This window comes from Phacochoerus africanus, chromosome 7 (assembly GCF_016906955.1).
Source record: "Phacochoerus africanus isolate WHEZ1 chromosome 7, ROS_Pafr_v1, whole genome shotgun sequence".
Taxonomy (NCBI): domain Eukaryota; kingdom Metazoa; phylum Chordata; class Mammalia; order Artiodactyla; family Suidae; genus Phacochoerus; species Phacochoerus africanus.
This window is the reverse complement of record NC_062550.1, coordinates 83,729,660-83,746,055: the sequence shown is the minus strand read 5'-3', so window position 1 is coordinate 83,746,055 and position 16,396 is coordinate 83,729,660. Positions and strand designations below refer to the sequence as shown.

Here is a 16,396-nt window from a genome sequence, read left to right as displayed (position 1 = left end):
AGGCACGGCTAGTATAGTAAATTCAGGATGTTCAAACAAAAAAGGTTTAATTACATCAGTTAGGTTCAACACTGGGCTGTTTCCACACATCAGGCGCCTCATTTCTGCTCATTGTGCAAAGCAAGTGTTGATGTTTCAGAAGAAAGTGAAAGGCCAGAGTGTCTTCCCTCTTTTTCTGTGGCCCTCCCACTTCTGCCTCTGTGAAGTCTCTCACCTTTGACCTTGGATACCCAGGAGCCTACTTCTCCCATAAGAACGTCTTCTGAGCAGATGCTTCCAGCCCCCTCCCTCTGCCGGACGTGGGACCTGCTCCCAGCAATGCTGACCTTAACCTTCTGCGGGAGGAGTAACCCCAGACTTGGTTCCCTGGAGGTTCACCTGGAAGTCACCTCAGTATGTTAATATTTTTGAAACATGAGCATTAGATCTGTCTATGTATGTACCCGGCCATGTATATTTCAAACGTAACTGTATCAACTTCTTAACAAAGTTTATGGGAGGAAAGCTGGATAACTGAGAAAATCCTACTCCTGACTATGTTTGATGTGGTGGTTGTTCAGACTTTCAGCAAGCTGGTTCTTATTCGATTTGGCTAAACATTGGAGATTGTCTCCGGGATTCCGGCCTCGGGAATTCTATTTCCCTCAAGACGTTAGGACTAATATTTTCAGCCATTTCGCTCTGTCCATCGGCAGTGAAGTCCAGGCAGTTATTTGGAGGAGGGTTGGGTTTTATAATAGAGAGTCCTTTTTTTATTATTATCTTTAAACAAGCCGCACCTGTGGCATATGGAGGTTCCCAGGCTAGGGGTTGAATCGGAGCTGCAGCTGCCAGCCTGCACCACGGCAACACTGGGCGTAGAACTGCATTTGAAGTTCCCGGCAATGCCTCACCCACTGAGCGAGCCCAGGGATCCAACCACCTCCTCAGGGACCCTGTGTTGGGTTCTTAACCTGCTGAGCCGCAATGGGAACTCCTAGAGGATCTTTCTTCCTTCTGCTAAAGACCCACTACTCTGTCTTACCCTGATACCCAGACGGTGTGAAGGCTTCCACTGCTGTTCAGGGCTTTGGGGCAGGGACCTTGGCGTTGTGATGCATGGCTTGGGCATGGCGCCGTCTCAGGGGGCTGGTTATTCTGCAGCTGCCTGCTTGCACCTGAGTGAGCCTTTTCTTTGGGGTCACCCTTGGTGCAGGGCAACTTGATCCTGCGGCACTGTGTCATTTGGACTTGGGGATATGTGTCTTGGCTTGGAAAAGAAAGCAGTAGTCTTGCAGCAGGGCGGGGCGGGGGGGGGGGGCGGGGGGGCGTGGGTAGTGGGGGTGGAAGGAGGGGAACATATTTCTTCCAGGGGTTTGCACTTTAAGATGGGCCATGGGGATGGGGACAGGGATGGAGGGGGCATACATTTGTGGAAGGAGTCAGGTATCATCACATCATCCTCATCTCATCTCATCCGCTTTTATCGAGTCCAAAAAGGCTCTCACTGTAAGAGGCGCCTCGATTTCAGAGAAGTTAAAAAAACAAGAAAAATGACGTGAATATGTTAGACTCATGGCCGGCGGCGTCCTTGCTGCTTTCATCTCACGTGATCCTCTCAGTAACCCGAAGAGGCACGTTCTCTCATTCCGGTCTTGTCTGCAAGCACACTGGGACACAGCGGGATGAGGAACTTGCAGAAGACCACTCAGCGGGCTGGTGGAGGAGCTGGGATTGAAGCAGGACGTGTGTCACCTGTAGGACTAACATCTTGAGCCACTTTGCTCTATCCCCATGAAGTCTGTGGTGTTGGAACCCTCTGATGTCAACACATAGACCCAGTTGTGTCAGACAGATGTGTTGACCCCACTCTGTTACTATTCCTAAGAGCCTTAAACCTCAATCCTTTTACTAAGGGTTTTCACGTTATTCCTCTTGCAAAGGGCTGGACTCCGGGTTATACATCCTGCTTTCAGTGTGTTTCGGGTCCCCTCTGTTTCCCCTCCTCTCCTACATCCGTTAGATCTTTATTGATAACACAAGAGATAATAAGCAGCTGTCATATTAGTCTAGAGAAACCATTACGGGCTGGGCAACTCTGCAAATACCTCCCTGCCTTTGTTTCTTCATCTGTAATGAGGGAATGGTAACACTTAGGTTTCAGGATGGTAACGAGGAAGGGAAGGTTAAATAACGTTTACGAATGTGCTTATTAGACGGGGTCTAATAGGAGCTCAAAGTATCTTCTCCTTGTTTCCCCCTCCCCCCAGGGCCCCCCAGATCGTAGGTGGCCACAAGCCCTGAACCAGAACCCTTTCTAACACACCTGGCCGTATCTCATATATATAGACAAGTAAGTGGCTCTCACATCCTCTTGTAGATGGAACCATTTGCAAAACACTTTCTTACTGTTCTACAGCTTTTTCTAGAGCCTACCTGGCTAACTTTGAAGGAATTTTAATATCTAAACCTAGCCTGGACGTGTACACTGCACCCCAAGAGGCCATCCTTTCCTGCTTCTCCTGGCAATAAAGATCTGGTGCACAGCTTCCTTCCTTTTTAGAGAAAGATGGGATTCTGTCTGTCTACAGTTGTTACAAAGCTTTCTGGGGGGAAGTGGGGAATAAGTCTCAAAATGGGAAACGTTTCCCTGGGGAAAACTGCTGCCGTAGCTCAGGTCCTTTCTTGCCTCTCCTTGGCTTTAGTCTCATCCCCATGCATGGAACTGTGGACTGAGGTTCAGTATCGCCTCTTGGATTTCCTACGAGGGAGGGAGGGGGAAGGAGATGAGGCGCAGAGGCCTGTGTAATGCGCGACAGCTGCAACGGCCTTTTCCCTCTGACCGTATTTCCAGAATAACACGTGAGGCCCAGCCTGGCTTCCCCGCAAGCCCGCCTGTGCCTTCTCCGACCCCCATCCTGAGCCTCCCCCTCACTCATTGTTGGATCTTCTCCAGCACCTGCTTTGCCCTGCCTCATCCCTGCACTGCTGGATGGCGACCACATAAGTTACACTTCAGCAACTTAGAATCCTGCACCAGGCAAAAATTAAGTGTGCTCATTTTTCAAATTTCTATTGGGGAAGATCATTTGGGAGCTGCAGAAAATTTGGGGGTCTTCTTTGGGAAAATTCCAACTCTGTTTTATAATTTCTCTGGCTTTCTGGTAGCTCTTGAAAATCGAGAGCTGATTTGGACCTAATTACCATACTGAAGCTATCTTTTTTTGTCTTTTTTGTCTTTTTAGGGCCATGCTCACAGCATATGGAGGTTCCCAGGCTAGGGGGCGAATCGGAGCTGTAGTTGCTGGCCTACACCACAGCCACAGCAACACAGGATCCGAGCTGCGTCTGTGGCCTACACCACAGACCATGGCAACGCTAGATCCTCAACCCACTGAGCGAGGCCAGGGATCGAACATGCGTCCTCATAGATGCTAGTCAGATTCGCTTCCACTGAGCCACGATGGAAATGTCAAAGCCATCATTTTTAAGTGGGAAAAATGATAGACAATGTGGAAGAAGGTATAAAGGGCACTGATGGTTGTTTTCATTTCTATTAGTGTCTGTATTTACGTAGCCAAGATCCCGATTCTCATAATATTGTGAATTGTGCTGCTTATACCTAAACCCCTTTTCCAGGCCTTCATATTATTACTTTTAATTCCAGTATCATTTTTTGAGCAGTGAATATATTGTGATGTGGTGATCATGTCCCGCAATGAACTGGGATGTAGGAAATGATTCCTCGGATCTTGGACATCTTAGAGTGTTTACAGTTTTGGCCATTGGAAGGGAAATATTATCTTAAACATCTTTGTGCATAAATCTTCTTGCTTCTGTTGAATTACTCCCTTGGTGTCGTTTCCCAAGAGGGGAATTGCTGGAGTGGAAGGCTATAAACATCTTCACAGTTCCAGTGACGTCGTGCATATGGGGATGTTTTTAAAAATCAGTGTTCCCTCTGCTAGCATCATGTGCCAGAAAAATGTCAGAAGGAAATGATACAAATGAACAATTAAAAGGACGATTCCCATCTTTAACGCATCTAGACATATGGAAATGAAAACAGGAGTTTGCGTAGATGGGTGGCTGGCTGCCTTGGAAGTGTCTGGCTCTTTGTTGCCGTGACTGTGTGTTTCACTGTGGGAGACGGTCTCTTTCTAGCTTTCTCTGGCTTCCGAGGGAAAGATATGCACGCTCTCTGTTCAACACCCCCGCTTTACCATCCTGAATCCGCCTCACACTCATCTTGAGCGAAATGTTCAGACTTCCATCATACATCGCCCATTGTGATAAGCGTTCCTCTCTGAGCCATTAAATATCCTCGGGTCTGCCCATCAGTGTGTGTGTATTCTGTGTCCAACAGTGGGATTTGGGTTGGAATAGAAGAGGATTTCGAGATGCTCTTTCGGGGGATTATTAGAAAAAGAAGGTACGGGATGTCAGGACTTGTTAGCTAATTATAGTCTCTTGAGCATTTAGCTCAGACCAGGTGCTGTTCCAAACAGTTGACATGGATGAATTTATTGAGTCTTCACACCGTCCCTCCTAAGCAGGTGGTTATTACCCCCATTTTACAGGTGGGGTAACTGAGGCCAAGAGATTCAGTATTTTATCAGAGTCACATGGAATGTGAACTCGCATGGATCTGTTTCCTAGAGCCACCATAACCAAAGTACCACTGTGTGTGTGTCTCTCTCTGTGTCTCCTCTTCTTATAAGGATACCGGTCATTGGATTTAGGACCCGGTCTAATCCAGGATGACCTGTCTTAATGTAATAACATCTGCAGAAGACCCTACCTCCAAATAAGCTTCCATTCTGAGATTCTGAGGGACGTGAATTCAGGCACTGTCGTCCGAGCCAGAACTCTGTCTTCTAGGACAGGGTGGAGGAAAGGCAAAGAAAGCAGAAATTCAGGCAGAACCAAGTTTTGCCCAGATGGCCTTGAGAGAGAGACAGGACGGGTGCCCATTCCCTTGGGACTTCCAAGAGGCTGTGTGGCCAGGAATGAGTGGGGTAGCCCGGCACGGCCCAATTGCATCAACAGGAAATGGTCCTGCCCGGAGCCAGCTAGCTTTGCGTCCTGGATAGGAGGGTGGGTTTGGGATTCGTGCCCCGCCGTGCTTCAATAGCTTAAGTAAAGTTTACCATGAACATGCCCCTTCTCAAGCAGCCGTGTTATACCTTGTACATCTGAAGCTGTAGGGGAACCCAAATGTCTCCAGGTTGTAAAATCAGACATGGAGCTCCGGCCACAGGGAAGGAAGTATTTTGGCATATGATCTGCATCACCGCAAAATGCATTTTGAAGCATTCCAGGAGAGCTGCAGGGGAGAGGGTGGAGATGCTCTAGCAGGCCAGGAGGATGAAAGTTAACCAGTGTCCATTATCACTCAGTCAAGGTGTGCAGCATGTAATTAATATGATCTGATTGCCATGCTGTCCCTCGTTTTATTTAAGTGAACATGAAAGGTAATTTATAAGGGCTTTCCTAGGTGAACGGCCAACTTAATTCCTTGAACTGTGTTTTTCTACAGGTCCTTAGGTTTTTCCACAGTAAAACTCATCCACTGAGGTAGGGGTTTTCAGGAGCAGAATTTGTGCCGAGGTTAGGGGTGCCCGCTGCTTTTCCCTGCCCCGAGATGCCTGGTCTCCATCCTTAGACCAGCTTCCAGGTGCCAATTGCTGTTAATTCTCTGTTAATGTGAGTGTTTCATGTCACTGGGTGTGTTAGCTGTGTACGAAGAAGCTTTTAGAAAACTTGGTTACAAATCTAGCAAGCTAGGCATTAAGTTAAGAATTTTACTCTTCGACTTAGACATCTAGTAAATTTTAACAGTTATATTTAGGGGGACCTTTGGTTAATAAGTGACCCTTGAACAAAACTTCACCTTCTTGTAACATATTATTTTATGTTAATTTTTTTCAGGGCCAAACCTGCAGCCTATGGAAGTTCCCTACACCACAGCCACAGCAACCCTAACATTGAGCTGTGCCTGCGACCTACACCACTGCTCACGGCAACGCTGGATCCTCAACCTACTGAGTGAGGCCAGGGATCGAACGCACGCCCTCATGGATCCTAGTCGGGTTCGTTAACTGCTGAGCCACAAAGGGAACGCCTCACATGTTAAATTGCATCTCACATTTCATCCTTTATGTCCTTTTGCGTACTTGAGCTGCTTGATCAACAAACACTTTAAATCTAATACCCTTGTTACAAAAATTTTCTTAAATGCTCCAATATGACATGTACACTTGGGAGATTTCAACTTCATATCTCCAGTGTAATAAATTGTTGCATTAAATCCTTCATGTTGGCATGGCAACATAGATCCTCCTGCTTGAACCGGTCAAAATCTTAAAAATAGTAAACTTACGGGTTTTCTTTTAAAACAGTTCTGTGTTTTAAAAAGTAGCCTGACTTAGATATAATTTACATATAAAATTCACTTACTTTGAGTGTAGAATTCAATGAATTTTAGCATATTTACAGTTACACAGCCATCACCACAACCTGATTTTAGAACATTCCCATCACCCTAAAAAGAACCTCTGTGTCTGTTTGCTGTCACCTGCCATCCCCGGCCCTGGCCTTAGATAAGCACTAGCGTACGTTCAGGGTCTGTTATTTGCCCATTTGGGATATTATTGGTATTTAATTTGAAATCATGGTGGGTTTTTAAAGAAACAGCGTGGATGTCTCATACAATCTGGGGCTCACCTTCTCTGGCAATTTTTTTGAGCTGTTGCCTTAGAGGCTTGACGTTTCTTCCGGAGCCGATGCTTCCCCCAAGTGGGGGCTCTTGTAGCCTGTGACCCAGACTCTAGGCACTTCCTACCTAATTCACATGTCTTCCCATGGAAGAGAAGCCCCCAGCTGGTGGCTTCATTCCATTCTGAGTCCCTTCTTGCCCCCTGGGCTTACCGCCCTAAGACTTAGCGAAAGGGAGGGTTGGCTGAAGACCATGGCATCTGGCTCTGGGGTCGTGCACATGGAGCCATGCTCCAGTGACCACCTAGCATCCTCATGGCACCTGTACAGAGGTCAGCAGCCTCTTGGCCTTTCTCAGGTTCAGGGTCCAAGTCTTAGCAAGACAGCTTCGAAGGCAAAACTCTCGCAGGGACTCAACCCGATAATTGTACATCCACCTTTGTAGCAGCATTAGTTGCAGTAGCCAAAAGAGGCAACCCAAGTGTCTCTCAGCGGATAAATGGACAAACAAAATGTGGGTATATAACATGCTTCAGGTGTGGCCAAACAAAAAAAAAACCCAAAAAACCAAAATATGGGAGTTCCCACTATGGCTCAGTGAGTTAAAGGCCTGAATTTTCCATAGGATGTGGGCTTGATCCCTGGTCTTGCTCAGTGGGTTAAGGACTGAGAGTTGCCACAAGCTGCAGTGTAGGTTGCAGATGCGACTTGGAATGGGTGGTGCTGTGGCTTGTGGAGTAGGCCTCCGCTGTACCTCTGTTAGACCTGGGAACTTCTATATGCTGCAGGTGTGGCTGAAAAAAAATAGATATACCACGGAATGTCATCCAGTCTTAGAGGGAGATTCTGTCACATGGTGCCCCATGGATGAACCTTGAGGACATTATGCTCAGTGAAGTAAGCCAGACACACGAAGGACAAATACTGTATGATTCTGCTTATATGAGGTCCCTAGAGGAGTCACATTCGTAGACGCAGAAGGCAGAGGGGTGGTGGCTGGAGGAGGGGCCAAAGGTAGACAGAAGTGGGTCTAGTGGGGCCTCCTGGGCCCTAGGAAGGACTTTGGTTTTGTGCTAAGATGGCAGGAAGATTTGGGAGCATCGAGGATGCTATGAACTGATTTATGTTTTGAGAAGACTGTTCTGCTCGCTGACAGGGAATAGAGCATGGAGGCCAAGGTGGCAGCAGGGAGACCCATTAAAAGAGTTTCATCGTAGCCCCAGGGGTCGATGATGGTGGCTTGGACCAGGCGTTGGGGCCTAAATGAGCTGGTGGGGAGAGAGGTGTGCTGGCAGGTGAAGGAGGGGGATGAAGCATGACTTCTGGCTGGTCTGCCCAGCCCCGTGCGTAGTGCTGGTGTTTGCTGCAATGGGGAACAGCAGGGAGGGACGTTTTAGGGGGAAAGGCAGGCATTCTCCTTATCAGTGTTTAATATGTTCGGCTCATGAGCAACCACACATTGAACCTAAATGAGCACTTTTTTTTTTTTTTTTTTTTGGGCCACACCTGTGGCTTGTGGATGTTCCCAGGTCAGGCATCGAAATTGCACCACCGTGGTGATCCAAGCCCTGCAGTGACCACACCGGATCCTGAACCCACTGGGCCCCAAGCGAACATCTAAACCAATGCTCTTATCCTTGACCTGACTCTTCTCAAGACATCCAGGCCGGGGAGTCTTAAACCATGTGGGTTGTAAAATGAATTCATTGCGTTGTGCTGGTATTTAGTATCAGTTCAGCACATGTAAACTGGGGGGAAAAGGAGAAAGGGACAAGGACAGGAGTCAGGAGCCCCTCGTTCTAGCTGCAGCTCTGTCTCTCATGTGTTGTGGGGGCCTGGAGTGATCCTGTGTGTCCTGGTGCATTTCTCCACCTGTGAAATGGGTCTGGGGGGTGGGGGTGGGGAGGGTCCGTCCCCTCTGTTTCCCTCCTTCACCTCTTCCTGCTTTCTTAGCAGGTGGACCGCACACTCTACTGGCCAGGAAGGTCCTTCTTGAGCCCTGCATCCTGCCATTTTTCTTGTTCGATCAGAACCAATTCTGAGGGTGTCTTTCCCCAGCTGTACCAAGCCAAATGACCCCTTCACTGGCGTGGGGGTCATTTGAACCAGCTGGTCCCTAAAGGCCCTTCCGGTCCTAGACGTGCCTCAATCTGCACCAACCCATCTGCACTCACCGATCTGCCCTCACCGGTCTGATCGGCAGCTGGTTTGCCCCTGGGCAGGGACCTTGTGCTTTTTCTTTTTGGAATTTGGTCCAACCCTCTCTCAGCTCTAGGCATGTTTCTCAAATGGGCCAGAATCACCTGAGGGAGGGAGTGGTTTGACTGTCATTGGTGCTTGTTATTTTTTTTGGTTGTCTGTTTTTTTTGTTTTTTTGGGTTTTTTTTTGCTTTTTAGGGCTGTACCTTCAGCATATGGGAGTTCCCGGGCTAGGGGTCAGATCAGAGCTGCAGCTGCCGGCCTACACAGCTACATCGATGCTGGATCCGAGCCGCATCTGTGACCTCCACCACAGCTCACAGCAATGCCGGATCCTCAACCCACTGAGTGAGGCCAGGGACCGAAGCCACATCCTCATGGATGCTAGTCGGGTTCGTTACCTGCTGAGCTGCAGTGGGGACTCCCTGACTGCTGTTGTTTTTGCTGGTCCAGTTCTTCCCCCCGCAGGCACATGTTGTGAAGTATCCAGTATATTCTCCAAAGCTGGGTAACAGAGACCCTCAGTGGAAGGTGTCTCTGTAGTAAATCTCCTGGCTCTTAGATGAAGCTGTATCCTGTCTCTTCCCAAGCGCATTCACCTAATTCTTAGATTTATACCTTGACCTTCATCTGCCAAAAGTTTAATTCGCTTTAGTTCTGCAACCCTAGGCTGGGCATCAGGCGTGTACATTGGGAGGGGAGATTGACATGGGAATTAGCTGTAATACAGGGTTCGGATTATTCTAAATCAAACCCCAGAGCTGTCAATATTCTGGCTGTTTGTAGAGTCTCCAATAACGAGAGGCAGATCTGGAAGCAGTTTTGAATGGCTCCTGCTGGTCCCTCTCGGAGGGTCTATGAGAAGGAAGGGACAGGAAGTTGGACAATGGAAGCGTGTTGATGAGAGAGCCGAGGCTGAACCCAGCCCCACCTCCCCAACAGTCTTCTGCGACACTAATGAGGCGAGGGTCTGTGAAACACCCCAACGCCCTAGTCAGGGGGAGAAGGCTGGCCAGTATCCAGGACTACCTTTTTGCCTGGCTTCTTCCAGGTCTGCACGTCGACAAGCTGTAACGTGTCTCATTGCAGAGGTACTGGGGGGAAGCAGGTGGGGTTTGGATCCCAGCTCTGCCTCTCACTAGCTGTATCACTGGATAAATGCTTCAACTGTCTTGAGCCTCGGTTTCCTGGTCTTTAAAATAGGCATGATTCTGCCTGCCTCCGGGGTTGTCGTGAGGAAGAGAGGAGAGGCAGCGAGGCAGGCTCATGTTTATGGAGTGCTTGTCAAGGTCATTTCCAGCACATCACAGATCCACAGAACACACCATTCATTTTGCTTTATGTTTTATTTTTATTTTCTGTTTTTCTAGGGTGGTACCCACTGCGTAGGGAAGTTCCCAGGCTAAATGTCAAATCACAGCTACAGCTGCCAGTCTATGCCACAGCAACTAGGGATCCAAGCCACATCTGTAACCTACACTGCAGCTCACAGCAACACCGGATCCCTGGCCCACTGAGCAAGGCCAGGGATCGAACCTGCATCCTCGTGGACACTAGTCAGATTCGTTTCTGCTGCGCGCCACCGTGGGAACTCCTGCTTGATGTTTTAACTCCTTTGACCCAGAAGGCTAGTGAAAGACTTTTGAGGCAGTTCACTAGGAAAGAACATGCTAACTTCTGTTCTTGGTTCTTTGGCTCCTATAAGTGGTTTGGCCCAATATCTTCTAGCTGAAAAAGTATCTTTGGTGAAACCCTCAGATCACTGAGCTGTCGCCTTATTTTCATTCTTTGACGCAAATGTATGAGTCCCTTCTACATACTAAGCACTTCTTAGTCCGAGGGAAGGAGAGAGGGGCAGACGAGATGGGGGTGTATCGCGGCTTTGGCTGCCAGGGACCAGAGCGGGAGGGGAGCGGCGAGCAGGCCTGGGGCAGGGCAGGCATGGCCCTGCTCTCCCAGCCCTGCCAAGGGACCTTGACCCCTCTGTGCCCTCGCTGGGCCCAGTTTTCCCCTCTGAAAATGAGCGGAGGGGGTCAGATGGGGCTAAGAACCCCTCTGATTCCAAAGGCGTGTTTTGATTCTTCGTCCTTGGCAGAGAAGAAAGGCTGAGGCCTGGGCCTGTGGGGCCTGTAAATGCGCAACGCTCACAAGGGTTCAAAGTGCTGCAGGTTCCTTGAGATAAAACGATGTCTCACAGACAGACAGATTGCTGAGCATTCAAAAAAAAGTCAGCAGACTGTAGTGTTTATGCGGACTTTCGTTACCTGCATGGAGCTCCCAACTTGCAGAGAGCTGCTTGAGCTTGCCTGATTCTGAGCCAGACTGGGCTGTAGAGTAGCCCTCACAGCTTCACTGCTCCCGCCCCTCCCTGCCCTCCCCTTCATTTTCTCTCTTCCTCTGTCCTCCAGAGGTCTCGTCGCAGGAACACATTCAGGTTTTAGTGAGAGCAGTGCCTCAAAGGGAGGGTCTTCCTGTGCAATTTTTTTTCTTTTGTATCATTTTTTATTAGAGTCCACATATTAGTGATCTCATATGATACTTGTCTTTCTCTGTCCTATTTGCTTCGCTAGAGTGTGATCATCTCTAGGTCCATCTATGTTGCGGCAAATGGCGTTATTTCATTCCTTTTTATGACTGAGTAATATTCCATTGTATGTACGTATCACATCTTTATCCATTCATCTGTTGATGGATGTTTAGGTTGCTTATGTGTCTTGGCTGTTGTAAATAGTGCTACAATGAACACTGGGGGAGTTCCCGTCGTGGTTCAGTGGTTAACGAATCCGACTAGGAACCAGGAGGTGTGGGTTCAATCTCTGGCCTCGCTCTGTGGGTCGAGAATTTGGCGTTGCTGTGAGCTGTGGTGTAGGTCACAGACACGGCTTGGATCCCGTGTTGCTTCAGTTCTGGTGTAGGCTGGTGGCTACAGCTCCGATTGGACCCCTAATCTGGGAACCTCCATATGCCATGCAGGTGGACCTAAAAAGACAAAAAATAAATAAATAAACATTGGGGTGCATGTATCTTTTTGAACTATGATTTACTCCAGATAGGTGCCCAGGAGTGGGATTGCTGGATCATTCTTTTTTTTTTTTAGGGCTGTACATGGGACATATGGAGGTTCCCAGGCTAGGGGTCAAATCAGAGCTACAGCTGCTGGCCTACACCACAGACACAGCAACACCAGAGCCGAGCTGTGTCTGCAGCCTATACTGCAGCTTGAGGCAACGCTGGATCCTTAACCCTCTGAGTGGGGCCAGGAATCGAACCCACGTCCTCTTGGGTACTAGTTGGGTTGTTACCCACCGAGCCACAATGGGAACTCCTGGTACTTCTATATGTAGTTTTTAAAGGAACCCCCATGCTGTTCTCCAGAGTGGTTGTGCCAGTTTACGTTCCCACCGGCAGGGGAGGAGAGTTCCTCCTCCACCCCCTCTCCAGCATTTATTGTTCGTGGACTTTTTGATGATGGCCGTGATGACTGGTGTGAGGTGGTACCTCATTGTAGTTCTGATTTGCATTTCTCGCATAATTAGTGATGTTGAACATCTTTCCACGTGCTTTTTGGCCATCTGTCTGTCTTCTTTAGAGAAATGTCTGTTTAGATCTCCTGACCATTTTTTAATTGAGTTACTTGTTTTTCTGGTGTAGAGCTGTATGAGATGTTCGTATATTTTGGAGATTAATCCCTTGGTCGCTTCTTTTGCAAAGATTTTCTGTGGGTTGTCTTTTCGGTTTGTTAGCAAAAGCTTTTAAGCTTAATTAGGTCCCATTCCTTTGCATTTTAAAAGGGGGGGGGGGTGCCAAGGGCAATGCCAAACTCCTAAGGATGTGGTCATCTCTAAGGGTGAGGTTCAAGTGTGTATCTGATGCAAGGTTGGGTTCTTCCCACTCTGGGATTTCCTAACCCAATTCCCTCTGAAAGAATTTTAGGCCAGAGCCCTGCGTGTCTGGTATGAGAGGGTTTTTTGGTTCCGAGAGCCTGTCCCCATGGCTCATGCCAGAGACCCACAGCTCTGCTTCCATAGAGCGCTTTTCTCAGACCTGGGGGCCCACCCAGATCCTCTGCTCGGCGGTTCTCCGAACTCGATGAGATTGACTCAGCCACTGTCCCGTTGCAGCGTGCTTTTGACAGGTGGGCTGGACTGGACTGGACCGGAGCACCAGTATGAATTAGTGCATTTGGAGAAAACACCTCTGTAACTGCATCACTGCGTAGGGTGGAGGAGGAGGCACGCCCAGGCTGTGAGCAAATCAGGTCTGGAAAGCATCTGGAGATGCCGGGTGATTTTTTAGGTGTAAAAGCATTTTTTCCTGCCTTTACGATAGCACGGTAAGGTGACGTGGACCTCTAGTTCAGAGAACAGATAAGCCGAGGTTTGCATTTGCTGCCTGTGTGATCTCGGGCAAGTTACTTCATCTCTCTGGACTTCTGTTTCCTTGACTATCAAATGGGAATAAATGGTATTATTCAGTATTTCTAACTGAATAATATGGTTTATTATTAAGGCCTATATTAACCCAATATAGGATTTTGTAAGAATTAAATGAAGCAACGTCAGAAAAAGGCTTAGCATCATGGCTTATCAGGCATCAGGCCCTCAGTCCTTTCTCAACAAATGGTAGTTCTTGTGAATATTATTAACTATTGCTCTACTGCATAAGACCTGACTTCCTCCCCTGGCTCTTCCGCTAGCTGCTCTGGGGACCTTGGACCAATACCTAAATTCTCTGAGTTTCTTCTATAAACTGAAGGAGCTGGACTAAAATCCCTTAGAATTCCTATGTCTTTGGTTTAATGAAATGCCTCGAAAACAAGTTCCCAGTCCAGTTTCTGCAGCTTTTCAGTGTTATATCTTTAGACCTGAGTTCACAGTCCTGTGCCTCTGTTTCACCAAAACAGCGCTGGCAGGGTCCTGGGAAGCCACTCAGGCAATGAAAGAGGCTTCCCTACTTTGTCACTAGCTGGCTTTCCGTCACCTGTGGCCAGCTGACTGGTAGTGGGGCATCTCCTTAAAAACATGCCTTTCCAAAAAAACCCCACCAAAACCAAAACCAAAACCAAAAGCATGCCCTTCATCAAAGCATGAAGCAACACATGCATGGCTTGATTGTAATTTTACCTTCATGTGTGTGTGTTGGAATAGTGATGATTCCCACCTTAAAATGACTTGACCTCCAATTATTCATCTTCACGATGATGTGAAAGCGATACACATTCAGTAGACACCATACCGTGAATTTGGAGTTGTGCTCTTTTCCTGGGCTAGCGACGTGTGAACCCATCCTCTCTCGGGATGCTGGGCAGCAGCAGTGCCTACATCTCCCAGTCAGCGCGCCGTCACCGGGGTAGAGCCCCGGTGCACTCACAACCCTCCTGAACCCAGACACTCCGTCTGCTTTTCGCTTTCGGCACAGTATTCAGTAAAGTCTGAGATATTCAATACTTTGGTAGAAAATAGGCTTTGTGTTAGATGATGTGGCCCAAGTGTAGGCTAATGTAAGTGCCCTGAGCACATTGAAACATGGTCCACTAAGCGATGATGTTTGGTAGATTGGGTTTTGTTTTGTTGGGTTTTTTGGTCTTTTTCTCTTTTAGGGCCATACCCGCGGCATATGGAGGTTCCCAGGCTAGGAGTCGAATCAGAGCTGTGGCCGCCGGCCTACGCCAGAGCCACAGCAACGTGGGATCTGAGCCACATCTGCGACCTACACCACAGCTCACGGCAACGCCGGATCCTTAACCCACTGAGCGAGGCCAGGGATCCAACCCGAGTCCTCGAGGATGCTAGTCGTATTCGTTAACCACTGAGCCATGACGGGAACTCCAGATTGGGGTATTAAATACATTTTTGACTTAACAATATTTTCAATTTATGATGGGTTTATGAGTATTAACGCCATCCTAAGTCAAGGAAGATCTGTATATGCAGCTGTTTCTGGGTCCAAGAAATCATCCTGTGGATGGGACCAATTAGACGCTTTCACAACGGTCTTACGTTTCATTGATTTGGATTTAGAGAGGGGAAAAACAAGTGCCGTAGCCAAATAAAACGTGGCGGTGGGTAGACAGCAGAAGGCCACCGTTAAATGCCCTCAGGGGTTCCTTTCTTAGGGCTTTTGATCATCAGACCTTTCATTTTCAAAGGGAAAAAAAAAATAGCAGCCTGATGCTACTAGCAGTTGCCTTTTTCCATAGCAGGAAACAATCTCTCTGATGGCGTAAAGGCAGCCTTGCCTCCTGGGGCATTCACAAACCTCTCTGAGTCCCTGCTGTGTACCAAGCACCAGAGAAACAGCATGAATAACACGGAGAGGGTCTTTACCCCCCCCCCTTACCTAATGTCTGGCATATCCTCGGTGCTTAAAAAAATTTATTGAGCAAGAAAATGAATGCAGGTAATAACTGTTAGTTAAGAGTCTGGCTGTCACATTCCATCATTTTGATGACTCCTAGAACACTGGAGTCACCTGTCCTGGAGGTGGCCAGCCAGTCAGGTCTGGGGCCAGGAGGAAATTATCAAGATGTTAGGTGGACTTGGCACCTGATGTTGGTCCAGCATGGCCGCGAGAGCACGGGCTGCCTTGTGTCAGAAGCCTGTCTTCGCCTCTCCCGTGTTGCGAGGCCCAGGGAAGTTCCCCAACCTTGCTGTGCTGCAGCGTACCCATCTGTCAAGTGGGGGTGGTAGCGGTGCCCATGCCACAGGGTGTTTGTGTGGGTTAAACATTGCGAGCTGCTTGGCGCATTGTGAGTGCCCTCTAAACATGAGCTGCCATCCTCTGCCTTTGGTTGGTCCTTCAGCTTCCTCTGATGCCTTAGACACACCCAGGATAAATACCCCCAGTGCTGGATGGCTGGTCCTTCCTTGGCCTCCCAGGCACAAGGTAAATCCTCCTTGCTTTTATCATTTGCCTTTGAAAGAGCCCAGTGATCAGGTTCAAGTCGCAGCTTGGCAACCCCCACCCCCACACCCCCATGGCCTTGACCTTGGTCAAGTTCCTGTGGTCAAGGGAGGCACAGGTTATCTGGAAAACGCAGCCACTTCCTTCACTGTGCCCAGGATTATGCTGAACCCAGTGCCCAGCACACAAGGCGCCCTCCGTAAATGGCGGGATTGTTATCATCTCTATAAAAAGCACACAGGCCCCTTGGCTTCTGTGGCCTGGGGTGCCGAAGTGGGTTCACAGGGTGCCTGGTGAAGTCGCGGGCAGGCCTGGAGGAGGCACGGAGGGCGGACGGCCTCGGGAAAGGGCCCATGGTGCAGGCCCCACACGGTCAAAGCATTTTTAAAGGCCTTGTATTAGAAAAATAAACCCATTAAATAATACTGCCCCCCATAAAAGCTGGCTTTTAATGGGTTCCATGGTGGGGTTTTCTCTGTGGCGGTCTCGTAGCCTTGGGTCTGGGTGAGACTGCCTGCCGCCACGAGGAGAGTGTAATCTTGCATGGCGTGGGCATAATTTTACAAGTTTTACGGCTGTTTTTTCTCCTCCAAAGTGT

At 48.5% G+C, this 16,396-nt stretch overlaps 1 protein-coding gene across 2 annotated transcripts in view; it reads left to right on the top strand.

Annotated features, from left to right (window-relative positions):
• CHST11 (carbohydrate sulfotransferase 11) overlaps positions 1 to 16,396 on the top strand; it is a 275,589-nt gene that overhangs the window by 107,971 nt on the left and 151,222 nt on the right. The window lies entirely within an intron of this gene.